The sequence below is a fragment of the Carex rostrata genome, chromosome 30 (assembly GCF_964058835.1).
Source record: "Carex rostrata chromosome 30, lpCarRost1.2, whole genome shotgun sequence".
Taxonomy (NCBI): Eukaryota; Viridiplantae; Streptophyta; class Magnoliopsida; order Poales; family Cyperaceae; genus Carex; species Carex rostrata.
This window is the reverse complement of record NC_135947.1, coordinates 6267093-6292104: the sequence shown is the minus strand read 5'-3', so window position 1 is coordinate 6292104 and position 25012 is coordinate 6267093. Positions and strand designations below refer to the sequence as shown.

Genomic DNA, 25012 nt, shown 5'->3' with positions numbered 1-25012 from the left:
TTGTGAAAAATCTTAGGCAACAAGTCGTGTTTATATCTTACAATTTCACCTTTCTCATTTCTTTTTTGCATAAATACTCATTTATATCATACTGGTTCTACACATTCAGGTATTGGGACTATAGGTCCAAAAACTTCTCGTTTTTCAAAGGAGTTTAAGTCTGCCACAATTGCACCTTTCCATTTTGGCCAATTATTTATTTGTCGACATTCTTTAATAGACTTCTAGTCATAATCATATTTATTATATTTAGCGCTATATTATATACAAAAAAATATCATTGATATCAATTATCTCGGTTCCATCTTCTTCTATTCATGATATAATTTATCGAGATCTCTTTATTTTCATAAATTTCAGATACCTGAGTTTCTGCTGGAACTCCAATATTACTTGTACTTTTATTCTCTTCTGGAGTTTTATCTAAAATTATCATATCCTCGACTTGACTATTTTCATTCTTTGCTCCTTTTTTTTGAGATTTTTTTATCTTTTTAATCTTTGAAACATATTATTTTTCCACGCTTTATGTGTGTTATAATTAGTCTGTCCAACAGGGACACTGACTTTAATTGGAGCATTAGCAGCTGATACATGTGATTTGGTCACTTTCTTTGAGTCTGTGAATGTGTCTGGCAGTTGTTCACTAATATTTGCAAATGAATTATCTTTTGAACATTTAGTTTACATTCTTTAGTACGAGGATCAAAATAAGACAATGATAATTCATAGTAATATTTTTTTTTCCAGCTGATAGTTTTCTTTCCCTAAGGTTGAAAATTTTTATTCATCAAAATCACAACTGGCAAAATTAGCCATGAATAAATCACAACTAGCTAGTTGGTATGAAGCAAATTAGTTTTGTTGCATGTAAAATATCATATATTCTTTTTATATATAAACATCTATAGGATGTTCAACATTAATTTTGGCATTGTCTAGATGTATTTTTATAATTGGATAATCATAAAATTATGCTCTTTAATCAAATCAGTTGAGCAAGTAATCTTGCAAATGCCAAGTTGCAATTTGATAATAAACATACATGTGACCATCTTGTTGATGCATCAATTAAAATCATAAAATATTCAAATAGTTCAACACAAAATAATATTCCACAAATATCACATTATATACATTCTAGAAATAGAATCAACACAAAAAAATTCATCAAATTAAATAATCTTTTGATTTTTGATGAATGTTCACATTAATTTTATATTATTTTTCACATCATTATTCATCCGGAATGGCCCAACCAATAATGCCAAACTATAAACATATTCTTGTATGTAAACTTCTGATTTACAATAACATATGTTTTAATTGTACTAATATATGTGTAGTATAAGGAGAAACATATGCATTGTTTTTCATATATTCAATATTTCTTCATTAGTTGTCTCAACATAATATCCATTTCGGCAGATATTCTTAAAGCTTAATAAATTTCTTTGAGACTTAGAAGAATATAATACATCATCAATATGAACTTATGTTCCTCCATATAATAACGATATTGCTCTTTCGAAGCCTTCAATCATTTTTTTTCATTCATTTTTTTCATTATTTTTCCACTTCGGGTGGAAAAATGTGTATTTTCATCATTACCATGTCCACACAAGTATTTCAAAAATTATTATGATTACCATGAAAAATCATCTAAATAAATGGAGAAATAAATTCCAATAGTAGTGACCATCAATTCCAATAGTAGTGCATGTAATAGTGAGGAATAAATTGAGGATTAATATTGGAAGTTACAAAATGAATGACATCCACATATTTAATATTATTTCATAACAAATTACAACTAGTTAATTAGAAAAAAGTGCCACTATCAAAATTATAAAGTGACTGAAAAACATCTAAGCCTCCACTATCGTGTTGTGTTTTAAAAAAATAATGTTCACTTGTGAACATCAATTGCTGCTGCATTAATTAGAATGTACTCCGCTATTTTGGGAGAATGTTCTCCTGTGCCTCTCCTTCTACATGGCCCATAATTCTATCGCTCAAGCAATATCCCAATGTTGTTTCCATCTTCCTGATAATTATTGTCGGCTTTCCCACCAAACCTCAATTGGGTTGTTTCATATCATCGCTGACAAGTTCAGTTGCACTCCCAGACCTCTCCAAAATCTGGTAGTATAGGCACATGTCCACATCATGTGGTCTCTAGTTTCTAGGACTCCATTGTTACACACGAAACATCCCTGTGTTATCGCACATTCTCTGGTTGTCAGAGTCTTCTAGGTTAATTCTATCTTCCATCATTAGCCATAAGAAAATTCTGAAGGCATTTGAAGTTTCCATAAGACCTTATCATGATACATGGAGATGATTCCACTTTCATGTAAGATATGATAGGCCGAAGAGCACGTGAACAAACCCATGACCATCCATTTCCAATGAATTTCCCTGTGTAGTTGGTGCTACTCGGTTGAGCATGAGAAAAGAGGTACCAGTTGTGATAGCTCTTTTAGGAAGAAAGACCGATGTTGTGTGTTGAGCAGCTGTACCCCCTCTAAAATGTTGAACAATTGTCATATCGTGCATGCCCAAAGCTCATCACTATCTGACTGTAGCCGCCATAGCCATTTGACCAGTAGAGCTTGGTTTTGGCTATCAAGGGAGATGACTCCTAAACCTCCACTGCTCTTGAGAGCACATACTGTTTTCCAGTTGACCAAACAATTGATTCCCTTACACGTAATAAGAAACTTAATGCTCTTTTTTTTCACGCTTTATTATTTCACGCAATTAGGTAATGATTCAAATTTATGATTAGAATGCCTTACTCGACTCTTATTCTGCGAAAAAACATAAAACTGACATAGAAAAAATAAGAGAGAATTGAATATTTTTCTTCTGATATTTTATAACAAATAAAATCTCCAAAAAATATTATGTTTTGGTAACGCCTCGCCTCCTAATCGGACGCGTGACGACTGAAGACATTCTAGCATTTCTTCAACGATCCGTCAACCTACATTGCAAATAGAAATAAACAGAAGTCAACTACAAAGTTCATTAACCGGTTATTTAACGATGCATTTCTTTGTAATTGATTTATTCAAAATATTACAAACAGAACTAGATTAATCCACACAAATATATCAGATATGTACACATATTTAACCGACTGGATCTAAGTTAAGAGAACTCAGACAGTTAAATCATGGAAACATATTTAGATTCTTAGACCCAATTGTTCTCCCTATCGACACCTAAAAAGTGATGAATGAAGTTGTTCAAAATTTAAACCCTATAACTTGTACCTATTAGTCGGATACGACAAGTTCAATAGTCGTTCTTGTGTTTAAGTTAATCTATCTACTTTAAGTTCATGGTGGAATCAAAAACTTATAAATTAAATAAATAAAGTACAATAAAATAAATAGATAGAGTTAGAGAAATTTACACACAGAGTTGTTAATGGAGTTCATCGATTGAAGAATCTATGTCTCTAGGATAAGTGTGCGTAAAATAAATAGAAGAGTTAAGAGACACTTGACACGAGAGTTGTTTATGGAGTTCGGCACTAACGCCTATGTATCCGGAGCTCGCAACCTTCGAGATTGCGCGCCTTTCTTTATTCAATGAGAAATGAAATACAAGGTGAAACCGGTGAGCCCTTACAAAGTTTATGGGAAGAAAAGAGCCTCACTAATCTTGTTGCAATTATTGATTTGAAGTCTTAGTCTTAATTGGAACAATGGCACGTCAATTATCTTAAAGACAAAGGAAAGAGCCTCAACAATCTTGTTGCAATTATAAATATTATAAACTTGCACATATCTCAACTAAGAAAATTGTTAAATTCAATAAATATATGTTTTGCAAATATAGTCAAATATACTAGTAGATTATGGCACAATCCAATAGTTCGGTTATCTGATAGTGAGAATTTCAAAAATTCAAATCGGATTGTAATCGACTGCTCATAACCATTCGTGACGTAAGATCGGAACTCCAATCAGACATATTACAAAATTTTCTTTTATTTTCATCTATTTACCTTTCTCATTTTCTCTCAATTTTTTGTCACATGGTCTCTCTTTTTTCCCCTTTCGCGATTTCTCTTTGATCTTTTGTTTGTTTTTGTTTTACCGAGTGTTATAAAAAAGATGAGAGATATTTTATAGTGGGATAGGAAGTGGAGTATTTTTTTTTTGTTTTTGCGAAATTTTCCTTAAAAAAACAATTTAAATTTCTAACTTCATAAATAAGTCCAAAGACAAATAAATTTCAGTAATTTAGAAATATTATAAATATACGGATGTTACAGTTCTCTATGCTTTGTAATGAGATATTGAAGGTTATGTTGCTATTTTTTCGAAATAATTATCGTTTGAAGAGTTATTAATTATGTAATTAAGATAATTAACACAAGATCAAATTAATTTTGAAAATGAATATGCGATTAACTCTGCAGTTGAGAGCGTCAGCCGTCAGGCGGGCGCCTAAATGACTTGAAGTACCTAAATAAATTAGACTATCTCAAACCTTATATTTTAATAATTTACGAGTTAACTTACATAATTTTTATAGCGAAAATTAAGTCTTTCTATTGATAAGTTGTCGTTATGAAAATATCGGAATAATTTCCCAACAAAATGTTCACTTCTTACCTAATTTGTATATATCAATTGTCTTAAATCCTAATGGTGTTTGATTATATAGTTTTTGAATTGAAGGTCCCTGGTTGTCATTGCCATTCGCCAAGTTTTTCAAATAAAATGAGAAGTGCGGAGTTTCATTTTAGAGTTTTTTTCATAAACCATAATTGAAAAATGGATTCTTAGGGAACCAATATGATTACAACTTTTTTTTCAAAAACCATAAGAACCGTGGGAACCTCACGGTCTGGCATTTTTTTTTTTTTCCAAGACCGTGTGCTTCTCACGGTCTTGCCAAATTTTTTTTTTTTTTTTTTTTTAAAAAAAACAGATTTTTTTTTCAGACCGTGGGGTTCCCACGGTCTCAATTTTTTTTTTTTTTTTTTTTTTTTTATAAAACGGAATTTTTTTTAATTTTTTAATTTTTTGTATTAAAATATTAGAAATGTTGAATATGTTTCTTTGAAAATAGATGAAATACAATATAATTTGATTTATTAGAAATACTGCAATAAATAATCCGGATCAATATTTTTCAGGTCGGATTTTTCGCGGCTGTAAGAAAAATTAATATATTTATTTATGTGTTATTAGAAAAAAATAAAAATGCTTAGATTCTGAGTTATTGATCCCGGTTCAAAAGTCATTTCTAGGTAATCCAGAAAATATTGTGATCTTTCTAGTAAATTTAATTTATGAAAAGTTGTATCTATTTTTGAAAATAATAATAACTTTTAAGTTATTTAATAATTGTTATTCAAAAAGAATTCTCAAAATAGATATAACTTTTTATAAATTAAATGTCCTAGAGGGATCACAATATTTTCTGGATTACCTAGAAGTGACTTTTGAATCGGGATCAATAACTCAGAATCTAAGCATTTTTATTTTTTTCTAATAACACATAAATAAATATATTAATTTTTCTTACAGCCGCGAAAAATCCGAACTGAAAAATATTGATCCGGATTATTTATTGCAGTATTTCTAATAAATCAAATTATATTGTATTTCATCTATTTTCAAAGAAACATATTCAACATTTCTAATATTTTAATACAAAAAAAAAATTAAAAAAAATTCTGTTTTATAAAAAAAAAAAAAAAAAAAAAAAATTGAGACCGTGGGAACCCCACGGTCTGAAAAAAAAATCTGTTTTTTTAAAAAAAAAAATAAAAAAAATAAAAAATTTTTGGCAAGACCGTGAGAAGCACACGGTCTGGAAAAAAAAAATGCCAGACCGTGACATTCCCACGGTTCTTATGGTTTTTGAAAAAAAAGTTGTAATCATATTGGTTCCCTAAGAATCCATTTTTCAATTATGGTTTATGAAAAAAATTCTTCATTTTAGGGAACTTGTTGATGTGAAAGCTGCTATACTCTTTTTAAGTCTTATCAAATGCATATGTCATTACAATGTCACTACAACTTGGGTTCTCTCTTTCTTTGTCCTTTTTTTTTTTTTTAAGTTAACTGTAAATCACTCAATTGAGTTAATATTCTCAAGATATGAGAAACAATCAATTTTTAATCTAGTGGCAAACACAATACTTTATATATAAAGATGCAGGTTCAAAATCTAAATTAAAAAATTATTTATTAATATTAAATAGTTGAATGATTTGATCTCCAACTTTTACTCAAAAAATATATATTTACAAAATATTTCTATTCGAGTTTTAAATGTGGAACTTTCCACACAAGATGCTGATTTTGCCACTAAATCAAATGTTATTTTTTTTCCGGTCCTAATTTTTTCACATACAAGATATGTATTGTGCGGGACTATATCATATTAATCATAGTAACAATTTCAGAAATAAAATATAAATTCTTATGATACATTAAAAAAAAAAGTATTATAGCAAATGATATTGAACTGCTGATATTTTTAAAAAGCATACGAAAATTTGTAAATTTCATAAATAATTCAGATATAAGATAATGACATGCCAACATACATTTAATTTATCTACGCTGTTGATAGGTATAATAAATAATTAAAATTATAACACGTATATCATTCCAAGTCTTCTTACAGTGGATGTTAGTATGTTACTATCATTTTTCTCTGGAAATTTTGCGTTCAATTTTTTTTTTTGTTGGACTTGGAATGAGTGACAGTGACGATGAGAAGACTAGATCATATGTTTCTTTTTGAAATGTCAAAGCTGGCAAATTGTGCTCGTCTTTCTTGAAAAAGTAATTAATTTTTTTTATTTTTTTTATGAGGCCAGGTTGCGCATTGCGCACTAAAGTCAATTTATACATAATTAAAATAACGAGGAGGGTTTCAAATGCCTCCATTTTTATGCATCTTCACTTTACTTTTATTTTTAAAAACTTTAAAAATTCAAAATTTAAAACTTAAAGTCAAAATAAAACCATGATCTATATCATTTTATCTATTCACATGTAAAAAATTATGACATTTTAATTTTGTTTTCGTTGTCATCAAGAGCTTGTAAAAAACATGCTAATGTGGATAATTTTATGATTCACATAAAAATAAAATAAAAATGTGATATTTTTTTATGAGCACATTAAGAAAATAACATAGATCATATATAACGGTTTTTATTTTGACTCTTTAAGTTTCAAATTTTTAAAAAATAAAAACACAATGGAGGCACAAAAAATAAATTTTTTTTATAAATCATAAATAATTAAATGAATTTTACGATAACAACATGATTGTTTTTTTTTTTTTTAAAAGTACCGAACGGACCGTTCGGTCTCACAGCTGCCTTTTCTCCAGACCGAACAGACCGTTCGGTCTCAACTTTTTTTTTTCATTTTTTTCAATTCTTTTTTGATTATTCACTATTGCTGCCATCGAAGATCCGCCAGTGTTCTCCAGACCAGACGGACCGTTCGGTCTCTATTCTTTTTTCTCCAGACTGAACGGTTGGTTCAGTCTCTATCTTTTTTTTTTATTTCCGTAACTTTTGTCTTGTCCACGTTATCACATGACAAAGACACAAATATATGGAACAAATTAGTGGTTTTTGTTGTGTTGTGAAATTTACAAATAACATAATTACATAACACATTGAATGTTTTAAATATTCTAAAAGAATAAAATATTATTTTTTATGGGTCATAATTGCTATGACTAACAACTGGACTCAACCACTAAATCAAGAAGTTTAAAATTCCCGAATTTTTTATAAATACCCAAAATTCATAACAAATTATCGAATCTAACCCGTTTTTCAACTTATTTCGAAAACTAGCCAAACCGGTTATTGGATAACCGGAAAAACAATTTCTTTCCGGGTCACGGGTGACCGGATTTGGGGGCAAGAAACCGGTTAACCATTAACCGAAAATATGTGATGCAACCGGTTATTGGTTAACCGGATTCTAGGTCCGGTTAATGGGTAACCAAAAAGTTTTTTTTTGTTAAGTCCGGTTATTGGTTAACCTTTTTTGTGAATTTTGTTTTTTTTAAAAAAAAAAAACAGAAATTTCTAATTTGTTTAATTTTTGTATTAAAATATTAGAAATATTGAATATATTTCTTTAAAAATAGATGAAATACAATATAATTTGATTTATTAGAAAGACTACAACAAATAACCCGGATCAATATTTTTCAGGCCAGATTTTTCGCGGTTGTAAGAAAAATTAATATATTTCTTTATGTGTTATTGGAAAAAAAAATGCTTAGATTCTGAGTTATTGATCCCGGTTCAAAAGTCACTTCTAGGTAATCCAGAAAATATTGTAATCTTTCTAGTACATTTAATTTATAAAAAGTTGTATCTATTTTGAGAATTCTTTTTGAAAAATAATCATTAAATAAATTAAAGTTTTTGTTTTTTACAAAAATAGATACAACTTTTTATAAATTAAATGTACTAGTGTTGTACCCTAAAAAATTGCCAATTAAATGAATGGAAGATTGTTGGGTACACAAATTTGGGGATCTTTAACATTGAAATTCATTTAGAAATGAGAAATGGAGAACTCCAATTAATATTTGAAATGGAGAAGATGAGTACACATCTATTTAACCATAGATGCTCACGGGTTACAAAATGAAAATAAATATAATGGGCTATACATGCATCAGCCATCAAAGGAAACATGCCAAAATAATTTGAGTGTACTGGGCTTGGGCCGAATTGAATTATAATCAATCAAAAGCTTCGGCGAGCTGAAACGCAGCTGTGTTTCTCGGACAAATGGGTCCCGTATGTCAGGTTAAATGATTAGCTTGATTTAAATCATGCAAATGGCGCTACCTCCTGTCGTACACCTGGTTCATGAAAGACCATATCCTTGGCAGCCGCACGGCTCATGATACTCCATGTCTATGCAATGCAATAGCACCTTCCTTCTCATAACAAACAAAACAGAGAAGAAACAACTCCCTGCCTCCATGTCGGCACCAACCTAGAGATGCCATTTCAAGGCTCCAAATCTCAGATTCCACGTGCCAAGAACTAATTGGATCATAATAGATGAAAAGAATATGCTTTAGAACCTTCCAGCTGATGCTAGCTGTCCATATTCCCTTTGCACGCCAGCCGTTCGATGAAATGCACGGCCAAGATGAAGCTGCAAAATTCAAACCCAAGCGTTGCCCTAGCCCATAGCCTATATAAGGAGCACTCTAGACCCGAATTCGGGGGGAGAGCAACACAATACACACAGAGACAATCAAGTTTACAAGCCTAACACACATACACGTGCGGCTAACACACAACCAACCTCTCTCAACACAAGCCAAACACACCTGAGCTCTCCTTCCTCCTTTGATCAGTATAGCAAGCCATAGAATAGGTGATTTGAGGTTTAAAGAGATGTAGGCCTCTTATGGCCAAAACTTGTACATACGTTTTGATGAATAAAAGTTTCTTTTGATGATTTTTGTGTATCTTACCTCTACCTCTTCTTCTTTCTTGATTATCTCATGTTCTTTTCTGTTTTGATGCCTTTTAAACAATCAAATGAGAGAGCTTACATGATTTCTAGATTTGTCTCATGACAAATTAAAGAACATGAAAGTTTGATGACCAAAAATGCATTTTTCTTGTATTTTCAGTTTTAAACAGCAATAAAACTATATCCCTTGATTAATCCTCTTTACTCATTGTTGATTTCATGTGAAAATACATAAAAAATCCTTTTTCCTCCAATCTTCTTTCTTTTTTCTTCTTTGCCTCCCTTGGATCTTTTAATAAAATGATTATTGGCTAAGATGTGTGTAGTGAGCAAGTGGGCATCCTTGCACATCCGACCCTTTGATTATTTTATTTAAGAGATCCACTTAAGGGAATAAAAGTGACTTAAATAAAAGATAAACGCACAAGGGCTGTTTAAAGTGAGCAAGTGAGCATCCTTTACAGTTCTCAACCTAATGACCACTTGAGGGGCCTAATTACAAAGGAAGGAATCAAGAATATAAGGGGGTTATGCTGCCAAAATGCTAATCTTTGCTATTCTTGAGGACTTCTTTGTAATAAGTGAAAGACTAAGGTCTAAAGTGTAAAAGGATAGCAGCTGATGTTGCTAGATCCTATTTACATCTTTTGACTCATGAAGTCTTGATGATCTTGCCCTTTCAATCAAGTGAGAAGGCTAAAAAACATGATTTTTGAATAACCAGGGACTTTCTTGCAAATGTGCAGTCCTTGGCATGTTAAAAATGTCTTAAAAAGATTATTTGATGAATTTTAATACTTTTGATCTTTTCTCATGTGGTTCTGGTACCAAATCAGTAGCTTAAGCTACTTGAATCATGTTATTAACTCTACCAGACCTCCCACCAATGTATAGTACTCTCTGATTAACCTCAGGCACGATGCCAAGTCAGGACTCAGCAGTTACACATGACATAGTAGCTATCATTGCAATGAAGCACATCAAAATGCCCTAATTGCACTGTTCTGGTAAACTGGTTAATACAGACCAAAACAGGGACCAAATTGTAAAATAGACCTCACCACTGGATAGAGAATTTAAAAACACATAAAATTGATATAAATTTCATGTTATTTGGATTTTCCTACAGAAAGATATGGATCTCCAAAGTTCATCTCTTAAAAATATAAAATGCTGAATTTTCTGTCAGATTTACCAGCTATGCCCCTCATGCTATACAAGCCTTTAAACTGAGAAACAATGCTCAGGAAATTCTGAAATTTGACACATAAGTCCCTTGTACATATATTTTGGAATATGTGCAATAAAAATCACCTCTCATGTACTAAATTCATGAGAAATCAGATCGAAAAGTCTGAAAATATGCATATGACCTGTTCTGGCCGCATTCCCCATTTGGAACCCTTAAAAGGACCAAAAATATAAAATAAATTGCACAGATGGATAGCTAATTCCAAACCAATCAAAATGGACATCAATTTCATATTATTTGGATTTCATTTCAATTAAATATGAATTTTGGAAGTTCAGCCCTTTGAAATCATAAATACCAGCAAATACCAGAACCAGTTCTAAATCTGCCCTTATGTTCAACTCCCTGTTTGATACAGCTAGGTAGCTCCAAAGTTCATGAAATTCTACCAGAATATAGAAGATCCTATCCTGAGAATTTTCATATAAAGAACATAAAATTTGGATCAGCAGAACTCTTGGAATTAAATTCTGAAGTTAGCTATCAGAATGATGACAGCAGCTATTTACCAGCAAAGCTTCCCTGTACAAAAACACATATTTCATATAGCTCTGGATTGAGTTTGACGAAACTGTTTTATGTGCATACAGGTCATGACTCAAGGAAGATTTTCATATAAAGAACATGAAATTTGATGTAGCCAATTGACGGGAATTGATCTCCCAAGCTCAGCTACTCAGAAAAGGGCTGCTGTCAGAAAAACGACCTCTGACAGTTGCATTGCCAATTTGAGACCCTTAAAAGAGTCTAAATGTCAAATAAATTATATATTCAGAAACTAGACTTCAAGTCAGTCAGGATAAACACCAAATTTGCACCATTTGGGTTCATATTCATCCCTGAATTGAAATTCAAAGTTAAATCAAAATTAAATAAGAAAAAACTGTACAGAACATGGACGACAATGTCCCTGATAGTGATTAAATGCCTATAAATACAAATAAACTCCCAAAAATGGTGAAAATTGGTAAAAATGTTCCTTGAACATCCCTCTATGACTCTGTAAAACAAAAATTACAGCTTGTGTACAAAATTCACAAGGAAATGAGTCTAAGAGATCTGAAATATGGGCTACCATGCTTCCATGTGATCCAAGCTCCAATTCAATTCAAAATAGAACCTTCCACCATGTTTGAATGTCTTCAAAATGACCAAAACAATGTCCTTCAATGTCTGGACCAGTTCTGTAGCCCTTGTACCAGCCACTGGTACCAATTCAGCAGCTTTTCATAATGCAGTAAACCTGATTCATGATCAAAAGTCGATTAAACTTCAAATTGATGTTCTTGAATGCTTCCATGCAGAAAAATGACACCAAATGGTTTATAAATTGAGAGAAATCTCAAAGAAGTCAATGAGAAGTCGTTTGAGACACGTGCCGGGACCAAAACCCGACCTCAGCCGAGAACCACCATGCCAGAGATCGATCAGTCGCCGACAATGGGTGCATCGTGTTCCTGATGTCAAGGCAATGGCAATGACACCTTCGGCCGGCGCCTCCGTTACCTAATTTGGCCGGAAGCTCAATCCCTGGCTCATCGGGGAAGAACCCTAGCCGGGAAACCCTTTTGCACGAATCCTGAAGCAAACCTCTTGATCTAAAGGCCCATATTCAAATTCACGAATCAAACAGTCTCTGACAGCATGGGACCCCTTTGTCAGTGATTCAAATGAATTTAAATAAACATAACACGAACCTTAAAGCCCAGAGATCTTGATCCAATGATCTGCACACATCCTAAAGGCCAAAAAGCCCAAATCTTGATGGATAGCACCAATCTTAAAGTCCATATGTGACCACAAAGATATTCTTTTACATATAAACCCCTCTGTTTATTCAAAATACACAGAGAAGTCCCTGTAAATTTACACAAAGGCCCCTTCCAGCATAAAACCTTCTCAAACAAGTCCTTAAAGGCCTAAATTGCATTCCAGATCCTGTCAAAAGCCCAAATTACAGCCTCAGGTTCCTAGAAAATTACAAACAAGTCCCTGAAACATAAAGAGTTTACAAATACGTCCTTTCAAGTCCTTTTTGACCATAACTTATTCATACTAAGTCCAAATCAACTCAAATCAGTCCCAAATGAACCCAAATTCATTCCTCTATAATTCCAAACAATGTTTGAACATATCCATGTCTCAGCCATAATCTGAAAATGACCAAAATGCCCCTCCCTTGACATATTCTCATAAATAAAAGTATAAAAATGATGTTTAAATACTCCTTTTAAATTAAAAACACATAAATGACATTCCTCACGAATGCTCTCACATTTTGAACATATAAAATACATGTTTTCATGTACACATAATGACAATTAACCAAAACATACATGTAAATCAAACGAGAACCAACCATATGACCAAAGTAAATCATACATGAGCCCCTTTTAGCCCCATTATTCGGTTCAACCCAAATAGGCACAAATCCCGGAATGCATGAGGTGTTCAGTCTGACCCGAAAGGTCTTTCTGATGTAATTAACGGCGGGGGCTTGCGCCCGTCGGAAGTAAAACGTCATCACAATCGAAAATAATAAAACCTCCGACAACTGATCATGAACGTAGGTCGTCACAAGGGGTGAACCAGGAGGAATGCAGAAAGCAAATCCCGAGTGAATGCCTTCCCCTGAGTTCGGTGACCTGCTCACATTCAAAGAAGCAGAGCACTGAACCCAGCTGGGAGCATTACCACTCACCCACATATAAAAATACCGTACCGTTAGCTAACCTGACGCCGTGCAACTTTCTGCACCCTACAACTAGAAAGATCACAATATTTTCTGGATTACCTAGAAGTGACTTTTGAACCGGGATCAATAACTCAGAATCTAAGCATTTTTATTTTTTTCCAATAACACATAAAGAAATATATTAATTTTTCTTACAACCGCGAAAAATCCGACCTGAAAAATATTGATCTGGGTTATTTGTTGCAGTCTTTCTAATAAATCAAATTATATTGTATTTCATCTATTTTTAAAGAAATATATTCAACATTTCTAATATTTTAATACAAAAAATAAACAAATTAGAAATTTCTGTTTTTTTTTAAAAAACAAACAAAATTCACAAAAAAAGGTTAACCAATAACCGGACTTAATAAAAAAACCTTTTTGGTTACCCATTAACCGTACTTAGAATCCGGTTAACCAATAACCGGTTGCATGACATATTTCCGGTTAATGGTTAACCGGTTTCTTGCCCCAAATCCGGTCACCCGTGACCCGGAAAGAAATTGTTTTTCCGGTTATCCAATAACCGGTTTGGCTAGTTTTCGAAATAAGTTGAAAAACGGGTTAGATTCGGTAATTTGTTATGAATTTTGGGTATTTATAAAAAATTCGGTTAAAATTCAGTACCAGAGTGGCATATTCAAGACTCGTTTATTTTTTCAATTACAGTCATATTTTAAGTTGTAAAATTGAAAATGATATCGACGATTGATTGTGAATTTTTTTTGTTCAGATAATGTCTCAAGTGATAATAAATGTTTATTATGGACGTGAAATTTCAGACACACCGACCTGCACATTTCCTGTTACTGATTTAACGAGTCTTGATGAGCTAAGAAAACATATATATATTAGCATTCATTTGCTCCCTAGCCAGTTCGATCTGACAATCAAGGCTCGTTTGAACACGGCACCACCTGGCTCAGCAGAAAAATACCAATTATTTAGCATAGACGAGGAAACGATATGGCACATGATGCTTGAATATGCCACTCCGGTACTGAATTTTAAACTTCTTGATTTAGTGGTTGAGTCAGTACCAGTTGTTAGTCAGAGCAATTATGACCCATAAAAAATAATATTTTATTCTTTTAGAATATTTAAAACATTCAATGTGTTATGTAACTATGTTATTTGTAAATTTCACAACACAATAAAAACCACTAATTTGTTCCATATATTTGTGTCTTTGTCATGTGATAACGTGGACAAGACAAAAAGTTCGGTCATCATGGTTTTAAAAAAAAAAAAAAAACAATCATGCTGTTATCGTAAAATTCATTTAATTATTTATAATTTATAAAAAAAAAATTCAAAAAATAGAGACATTTGAATCCTTCTCTTAAATAATAGGGAGACGATATAAAGACTCTAGGCAGCTGTGTTTTTTGAACTCAAATCTATCATTAAATTTCCTCGTCTTGTCGCTTTGTTTTTGTATTTTTATATATCTTTTATTTTTATCTCAAATGTTAGTAACGGCCCATAATGATTTACTATGGACCTTTTGGTAAATATCAATGTACAAAACGCGTTGTCATTTTTTTTTTTTTACAAATGTTCAAACTTATAAACGGATAATTGTGACATATTTTTTTTTTTTTTGAGGTCAGCATATACTGACATTTTCATTGATTAATAAAAGAAATTATTTACAAAAAAAATAAAAAGTAATATTTACGAGAACTCTAAAATAGTTGCATATTTTATATCGTGAAAATTCAAAACCAAAATTTTAACATGATTGAAAATATTTGATGACTTAATTTGTCTTTAAAAAATTGAAATTCAACAATTGTTATGTAGTATCAATGTGTAGAATATGTGGACGTACTACTTTCATTTGAAAATTAAAATTATTAGTAGCAAATTCAAGTCACTAAATTTGTTGTGCAGCTCTATTGTAGGAGGGTTTAAATACCTAAGGCTTGGGTGCTATGGATTGCATAAGGTCATCCGTACTACGATCTCTAATACCTACTGTATAGACTTCAAACTTTGATTTAAGTAGCTTAGTAAATTGTTTATATAATGAACTTGTAGAATACCAATTTTTTCTTTTTTATGATTTATAAAAGATGCAAGAAAATAGTGTCTAAATACCTCATGTCTTTCATTCTCTATTGTACATTACATTTTTTATTTCCGTTTTTCAAGTTCAGACAATCGATCCGAACCGCTTATCACAATATACATATTAAAATATACTTGGAGACAATTTTTTGTAAATTTTGGAAATTATTAACTACTTTTTTTTAGATAAGTACAAAATCTTAGTTCTTGGATGGTCCAGAAATAATGATTTTTTATCTATTTAAAAATATTTTTTTTTTAAATAGATAAAATTTATTAAAAATATATATAAAATTTTGGTCTCTAACCATATTTAATATGAAAATCATCTTAAGCGGTTCGAATCGACTGTTTGCATTATAAAAACATAGATAAAGGATGTAAGCCACGGTGAATCTTCAAAAACACGAGAATTTGAACCCTCTTATTGAAGATTGATATTTTAATTAATAATATTACATTACTAAATTAAAAAAGAGGAGGGTTCAAATGCATCCAAAATTTTGTGCACCCAAATGTACCCTATCTTTTAAATCTTTTTTCTCCGTTTTCAAAGTCTGAATAGTCAATCCAACCCGTTAGATGCGATCTATATATTAAGATGTGCCTGGAGACCAAATTTTACATTTTTTGAAATTTTTTTACTATTTATTAAACCACTTTGAAAATTGCTGATTTTTCATTTTATAGACTATTGAATCAGCGATTTTCAAAGTGGCTTAATAAATAGTAAAAAAAAATGCAAAAAAATATAAAATTTGGTCTCCAAGAATATCTTAATATATAGATCACATCTAACAGTTCGGATTGATTGTTTTGACTTTGAAAACGGAAATAAAAGATATGAAAGATAGGGTGCATTTGAGTGCACAAAAATTTAGATGCATTTGAACCCTCATTAAAAAATATTGGAGTAATAATCTATAAATCTAAACCATGGAGCTATCACTTTACAAATTTGATTACAACGACCTCGATTTATTGACCACTTAACACAAATTAAACTCGCTAGATTATGTGTTTGCTTCCCATTGTCGTTTCTCATTCCGCTAACTTTTTGGTTTCCAAGTTTTAACAGGTAACACCAGGGACGAAAATAGGCATTTGAGAAGGGAAGTTAAGCCTCCTTATGAACTGATTTTTTTTTAAAAAATTGTCATTAAATTTTTTAAATTTTTATATAAATTATTAATATTAATCCTTCTTTGAAATATAAAATTATATAACACTTATTCATCCAATCTCTTTAATTTTAGTTTTCTACCACTGTCTATGAAAATACAATACAAAATTTGAAGAGTAATAGCTTTCAGGTGCATTGACTCGGCAATTCCTAACCTATTATTATCTTTCAAATTTAAAACATTTGCTCCTCGAAATGAGCACCTGGACATTGTAATTGCGTATTTTGGGGAATTTGAGACTATTACAAATATTAAGGTCCAAGCGAAGATCTGCTTTCAGCGAAATTAAAGGAGGACTCGCCTTTTGATTTCTGAAGAAATATTTTGCAAATAATGATAGCATCGCCGATCTTTTTTATTTTCGTTGGAAATTCACACAATTTCATTCAGTTAGAATATTTGAAATATAGTTTTTTGCGGCCCGTTTGCGTTACGGTTCTATATGAAACATGCATCCTCCATTCCTACTAAAATTAATGGCTTGAAGATATATCCTACGAAAATTAATGGGCCTCAATTTTGGACTTTTATATATAAATATAGTTCATGATATACAATACACATCATAGACTGAAATGAAATTATGAATTACGTAAATAAAATATGTATCAACTTATGGCAGCCCAATTCCGCATTAAAGCGTTTGAAGTAAAGCCCGCATATTTTGAAATAGTTGGGTTACTTTTTCCCAATACAAAAAACAAAAGAGAACCGCTCACCGCTTTTTCTAAGTGGCGAAAATCATAGCAAAACTCCAGTGGCAGCACGAGATGAATCTGACTACTGTTTTCGGTGCTTTCGCTTAATAGATCTGCTCACTGCTCATTGCTCATTGCTCCGTCTTTGTTCGAGCAGGCGCTTCTGTCTAGCGAATCTTGTCACCGTTTTTTGATGTTTCTGCTTAGTGAATCTGATTACCGCGCTTTTTTTCGACCTCCTGGAGTTTTTATTCAACAAGCGGTTCGCTTTTTCTTCTCTTCTTTCGAACTCTTTTTCTCCTCTTTGACAATAGAAGAGTGAGTGGAATGAGCTGTACATATTGTTATTTACTTTATATGTTGTTGTACGTTTTGTTTTGTGTTGATGTTTGTTGTGTGCTCTTTTTTTTTATGCTTCTCTTCTCTCTCTTTTCTTTCTGGCTCTCACACTGACGGCTCTCCATTGAGACCTTTGAGTGGTAACTGTCCATGTCCGGTTGATTTAGTTTCTGGTCATGTTTAATTCAGTGCTTCTAGTGGAACTTCTTAGTGGTGATTGTTTCGGTTTGGTTGATTCAGTTTCCGGTCCGGTTTGATTCAGTAACTTCTATGATAAAGTCTGCTAGTAGGACAAAGTTTGCTCAAGAGGAAACAATTGGTAGGTTCCTATCATTTTTATCAAGCAATAATGACCAAATTTGTGTCCAAATGATGCATATACTTTTGTGTATTTTTAGTTTGTTACAGTTGTATGTTTTTTAAGACACTTGTTGTCTTTTATATAACAACTACTTTGTAACTTTTTAAATAAATAAAATTGTATACGGGTCTTACACACAAAAAAAAAAAAGTTCCGACTTTAAAGCATCTGAATTTGGTTCAGTATTGTTTGATTGAAGATGTTTAATTCATATCAAAATTTGAGCACACTTGATTCGGATGAATTTTAAATTATGCATGAAAATTAATGCAGATTAGACGAAGCGGACCTAACATCAAATCGAATTTGATCCGTCGTTTATTGAACTGTCCCAATTTCATATATACTATACATGCATCGACTCTGCTCTACAGCACTAACTTACCATAATTTCCTCTTTCCATTTCTTGAAAATTAGTTCATGCTTGTCGTACGAGTACAGGTTCATTTGAACATTTGTATTTAGTCTAAATCAACGACTGACAGGTGTTATGATTGTTTAGAGATATAATAATGAAGATGTTATTCTCATAGGTGCCACGTATAGATATCCCTAGACAAATCACAGCATAAGTCGCTATCATCAGCATTTTGAAGTCTATAGATATTTTTTTTTTTTGGGAAAATTTCTAGTGTACCCATCAAAATTTTTGAAATAGTCAATTTCCCCATGAAAACTCCATAATATCCAATATGCCCACAAAAATTTCATATTATTTCTCATATCTCTTTTTAACCATTTAACTTTTTTATTTAATTTTTATAAAATTGAATTGACTAATATATCCTTTGATTTAAATGGAGGGGTCCCGTTTGTCTAATTGTCTTCTTCCTTTCTTCTCTATGTGCTTCACGCCTAATAATGGAGGAACGATTTGTATTTTTTTTTTTTAATTTATTTTGTGCGGACATTACCGTACCCACTCTCTTCTCTTCTCCTTCTCCTCTCTCCAGGACAAATGGCTGAATATTAAGAAATATAGTACTATTAAATCAAAAAATTTCAAACGTATGCTGTTAATTGAAAGTATATTTGTTAACATACCTTTACTCAATCTGAAATATAACGTGTCTTTGTTAATTTTAGTACTTTGGTATTATTGGCAAGAAAAATTACAAGACAGCCCTCCCATCCTCAAAATCCTGCCTGATGCGCCAAAATTCAATTCCTCATTTTTGTGTTTCTTGGAAAGCTTTGAAGTACTAGTTCATGTCAAAATTGGTCTAGGAGGCCAAGTTGTTAATTTGTGTAGTCTATACATGTTTGATGATTTTATTTCCTGTAATCCCTTCTTCCTACTGTTTTTAGTTGTTCTTCAGTTAGATATCGAAGACTGCATCCCTATATATGAACATGCATTAGTCAGTCTCTTCATAAGTTCATATTACCCCAAATCATATTTCACTCGAATTTTATTTTAAGGATGGAAAAATTAGAGACAGTATCTCTTTCAAAATCTTGAAACGAGATGTGATTGTCAGGCATTGAGCACAATCAAGGGAGAGTCGACGCATGGAATAGAAGGGATGCACTCTTCTAAGTTTTGTCTCCATTCAGCTAGCGGCACCCCCTCAGCATGCCGGCTCTTTGATACCATTGTGAGCTTGTGTGTGCAAGTGGTAATTAGTGACTATTTTGAGTTGTCGTTTGAAGACGCCATATTTGTTTGAGACCAATGTTGCGGTTTAACCTGGATTTCTGACATCCATGCTCAGAAAAGTGAGCACAACAGCGAGAATTTTGAAGTATCAGCAAGAAATTAATAGGGAACATAAACATAAAATATTTCCTGCCATTTCTCATGGAGAGAGTGGAGGAGAATGAGAAAAAACGAGCGAGAGAGAGACATGACAAGAGAGAGGAAAGGAAAATCGAATTACAATACATATCGTTTGTCCATTACAATTAGATGGGATGTGTGAAGCGGGAGAGGGGGGTGTCCGATGGGCATCGGACCAAATACAGTTCGATGGGGGGTTTAAACCGTCAGATCTGCTTTAGGATTCGCACCCGCAATTTCGCATCTGCTTTAAAATCCGTACACACGAATCCTAAAGCAGATCTGACGGTTTAAACCCCCCATCGAACTGTATTTGGTCCGATGCCCATCGGACACCCCCCTCTCCCGTGTGAAGCACATTGAGAAGGAAGAAACAACTGGACGCACAGGAGAAAACAATTAGACACCTCCATTTAAATCAAGGGACATTTTAGTCAATTCATTTTGTTATAATAATTAAATAAAGAGTTAAATAATTAAAAGGAGATAGAAGAAATAAAATTAAGTTTTTGTGGGCATATTGGATATTATGAAGTTTTCATGGAGAAATTGGCTATTTCAAAAATTTGAATGGATACACTAGAAATTTTCCCTTTTTTTTTAAGGTTGAAGCCTATAGATATCTGTATCTTATAGCTTGATAAGATTGATAAATATATGCTTCGATCAAAGTATCACAACTAGCAAATTAATACATTAATCACGGAATCTTATTTTGATATAGACTCTAGAAATCTAAATGCAGTATTTTTCTGAAACATTCGGGTTAGCTTTTTGTGGAGAGAATGAGTGCACGTGTATGTTGTAAATATTTTTTGTTAAGTTTTTCCTTATAGTTTCTTTTTATTTCATTCATTATACTTTTTGTGTGTAACACTGTGCTTTTTTTAGTGAAATTACAAATTTCTTATGACCGAATCGAATTACATTATTAAACCAACAAAATTACAAAAATGAATAGACCCAGTTTTTTACTCCAATAAATAAATTAAATCACGTACATCCCAGTTTAACTTTATTCTTCATGTAAAAAATACAGATTGGATATACAATTTAAATTGGATTTACGTAAATAAAAAACCTTCAACCGATCATAACTATAAATAAATAAATCTGTATTGGAAAAAAAAAACACACCAAGTTATCCGCTCTAAATCCGCCAGTTGGGCATCAAGCAACTATATGACTAAAAAAAATTGAAATAATAATACTGACGACCATAAAACAAATGAAATTTTAATATGATAAAAAAAAAAAAAGTTCAATCAAAGAATATAGAAAAGAGCAAGAGGAAACGCAGCAATCTCCCATTCCAGCAGGGCCTGGATCCCCTAAACTAACCCAATCTTTGAGTTTTGGATTGAGACCATCTGATTCAAATTTGTTGCTTGAAATTTTTTCCGCGATTTGAATTCATCTATCGAGATCTGTGCGCTCCACTTTGAATAAATTATCACAAATTCGAATCAGACGGTCCCGATCCAAAAACCCAAAGATTGAATTACTTTACTGGATCTGAACTCATTCCAGCATGGGGCACGCTAGCTATATTAAGCACAACTTCTACAATATAGAGGTTTGTTATATTCTCTCTTTTTTTGTCTAAATACTCATTCCGCTCTTTAACTTTCTCTTTCATAAAATCTCACGCAATTAATAATTATAAAAGTCATTTCCTAGTGATTGATAAGATTGAATCTAGAATTGAGAGTTGGAAAGGTAAATTATTATCATATGGGAGTCGATTAATTATCCTTAATTCAGTCCTCTATTCTATTCCTATTTATTGGTTTTCAGTTTTTAAGATACCTTCAAAGATAAGAATGCGAATTGATCAATTGAGAAAAAGATTTCTCTAGTATGGGGTATTACAGTGAGAGAAAAATTGATTTCTCGGGATATTGTGTGTAAGTCCAAATCACAAGGTGATTTGGGCATCATTGATCTTAAAAGATTGAATCAAGCTTTATTAGTCAAATGGTGAGTTCGATTTAAAGACTCTCATGTCACCGGTATGTGGAAGACCATTATCTTGGCTAAGGACTATTGGGGATCTCTTCCTCATGTTCCCCTTTTTGATTTGTTGTTCTTAAGGATACAACTATGGTTGAGGTTGCAGTTTTACCAGACAGCTTGATAATGGCTCTACAATATTGTTCTGGAAGGACAGATGGTGTTTTGAACATCCACTATTTACTCTTTATCCAAATCTATTTATTTATACCTCAGAGGCTCAGACCATGATCTTTTAGTTATTGAGGCTTTTGAGAATTCCTCTTTGCAGTTGAGGTTTACTAGACAATTAACTAGCATATTATTTACTGAGTGGCATAATATGCACACTCAGTTACTTAATTATCTCCCAAATCCCTCTGTGCTGATACTCTTTATTGGAAATGATCGATCTTTTGTTGGTAAATTTACAGTTCATTCCTTTTTATCAATGATTAGAATTTGGTGGGATTAAGAATATTGAATTGAATTCCATTTGATTGTTCAAATTGTCCCTTAAAATCAAGGTTTTTTTTTATATTTACTTAAAAAGATATAAAGTTTTAACTAAATGTAACATTTTTAAGAAGGGCTGGCATGATGATCATGCCTGTCCTTTTTGTGGTGAATTAGAGACCATTGACCATCTATTTGTACAGTGTTCTTTTATTAATACCATTTGACAGATGATTGTTATGCATAACAATTTTGTTTTTACTGTTCCTGTATAGATGATGTCTGGTTCATTAATGCCTCCATACTATTAAAAATATTCAATTAGTTGATCTTGTTAGAGGAGCAGTTCTTTGGAGTATATGGCTTGAGAGAAATAAGTTATGTTTCTAAGATATTTGCATCCATCTCTGAAAATAGTGTGTTCGAAAATCATTTTCCTTACTAATTTCTGATGTAAAACTCTCAATAATAGTTATCTACTTCATTTATCTTTGATCCTGCCGTTGGATGCTAATGAATTGCTTACCCAGGATTTAATACCTCTAATACCAGAGGAAGAGATGAGCATGTCAGAGATAGAGATAGAGATAGAGGATCAGGAAGAGGAAAAGGCAACCACCTTGCATGCACAAGGAGATTAGATTAGTATAACCCTGTATATATAGCTTAGTTGATTCATTGTTGTTTGGACTATGTTTTGATGTACTAGGTTTGTTGTTGTTTTTGTCAGTAGTAAATTGTTTTTGTGATGTATTTTTTTTATTTTTTTTTCATTTACCGGTATGTGCCAGTGTGTTTTTTATACTTGTTTTTTATATTTGTTGCATATGTTAGTAATTTTCATAAGCAAATTAATAAGAAAGACAGCATGACAAATAATTTATTTTGAATCTATTTTAATAGTTACCTTGTGTAAACGTAATAATTTCAAACCATATATATAATAGCATTAAATAGGGGTAAATTGGCCATTAAAAAATAAAAATAAATGTTCTCGGCCCTGAATATAGCAGTGCCCTTCCGGCATACCTCTCGGAGCAAATAAAAGGCCAACATTTAATTTAATTAATTGCCTATGAATATCTTATTAATGTGTGATTGTAATATTCCCTGATTCAATGAATAAATTATATATAGTGTCTTTGGATGGAATTTCCACCGTCGGATGCACCAAAATTGAATACCATCTGCAATAAATTGCTTAAATGACTATACACTGAGACCTTAATTAATTTGATTGCTCGGTCCGGGAATTGACTGCACAATGTGCAGTATACCGATTTTTTTCCCCTTTATTGCATGTTCCATGAGGTCATTAACTCCAACTTAATTTCTAATAACTATTAAGAATTTATTTTACTCCTATCATATCTTGTTTATCAATAACTGACTTGACTTTATTTTACTACTCTTACCTATTAAGAGTATAGGATAATAAAACAGGAACAATACTAATATAATAATTAATTTTGTTATTTTTTTTTATAGATAGACCATCAAAAGTGTTCATTTCATACATATATTAATCACATTACTAATATAAAAGTTAAATTACAAATGTGCAATCAATTTCAATAACTAATAATTTTTTTTTGTAAGTTATTTAACTAATAAGAAGACATCAAGAAAAATAGATTCTGATATGGATGAGAGTGCTACAGAAAAAATAATTTCACCATTGATGAATAAATTCAAAAGACATGAAATGCCACATATATTCTAATATGAATAAGAGTGGAGTGAGTCTATACTCTATAGTACTATGCATAGATTTGTCCATAATATAGATCAATATTTTTCGTTTTTAAAATCTTAACGGTCGATCTGAATCGTTCAACATGATCTCCATATGTGAATATGTACTTGTTGTCCAAATTTTATATTTTTTAGAATTTTTTAACTATTTTTTAAGATGGATAGAAAATCACTTGATCTGAAAATTTCAGGCTATCCAAAACAATAATTTTTTTATCTATCTTAAAAATGATAAAAAGAATATAAAAAATATAAAATTTGGCCTACAAACATATAATCATATAAAAATTATGTTAAACGGTTTGAATCGACAATTAGAATTTTTAAAATAGAAATATTTATCTGTACTTACGAACCAATCCGTATTATGCATAGTACCATAGACTCACTCATAAGAGTGCTCCATCAACTTTATTGGAAGATACGATGTTTACAAATATAGTTAAGTTAGAAAAAAATGAAAAACATAAAAATGTTATGCGTATCAATTTGTCATTTGTATCAGAAAAACAAGGCCAAGCATTATGAATGACCAAATATTCATTTTATTTTGTCAAAGCTCGAAAAGAGCATGAGAGTTAGTTATATTATATGCATATATCATATAAGAGGAGGGTTCAAATGCCTGTTTTCACTATGCCTTTATTTTTAAAAACTTTAATAACTCAAAATAAAATTTAAGACTTAAAGTCAAAATAAAACCGTTAGATGTGATCTATATTATTTTTTCTATGTGCTCATAAAAAATTATCACATTTCAATTTTGTTTTTATGTAAATCAATAAGTTGAAAAATCAACATCTAGAAAATATCCACATTAATATGTTTTTACAAGCTCTTGATAACAACTAAAATAAAATTGAAATACC

The 25012-nt window shown here is 31.7% G+C and overlaps 1 protein-coding gene across 1 annotated transcript in view; it reads left to right on the top strand.

Moving 5' to 3' along the window:
- The window catches only part of LOC144546846 (early nodulin-like protein 15), a 32400-nt gene that overhangs the window by 4892 nt on the left and 2496 nt on the right, over window positions 1-25012 (top strand). The window lies entirely within an intron of this gene.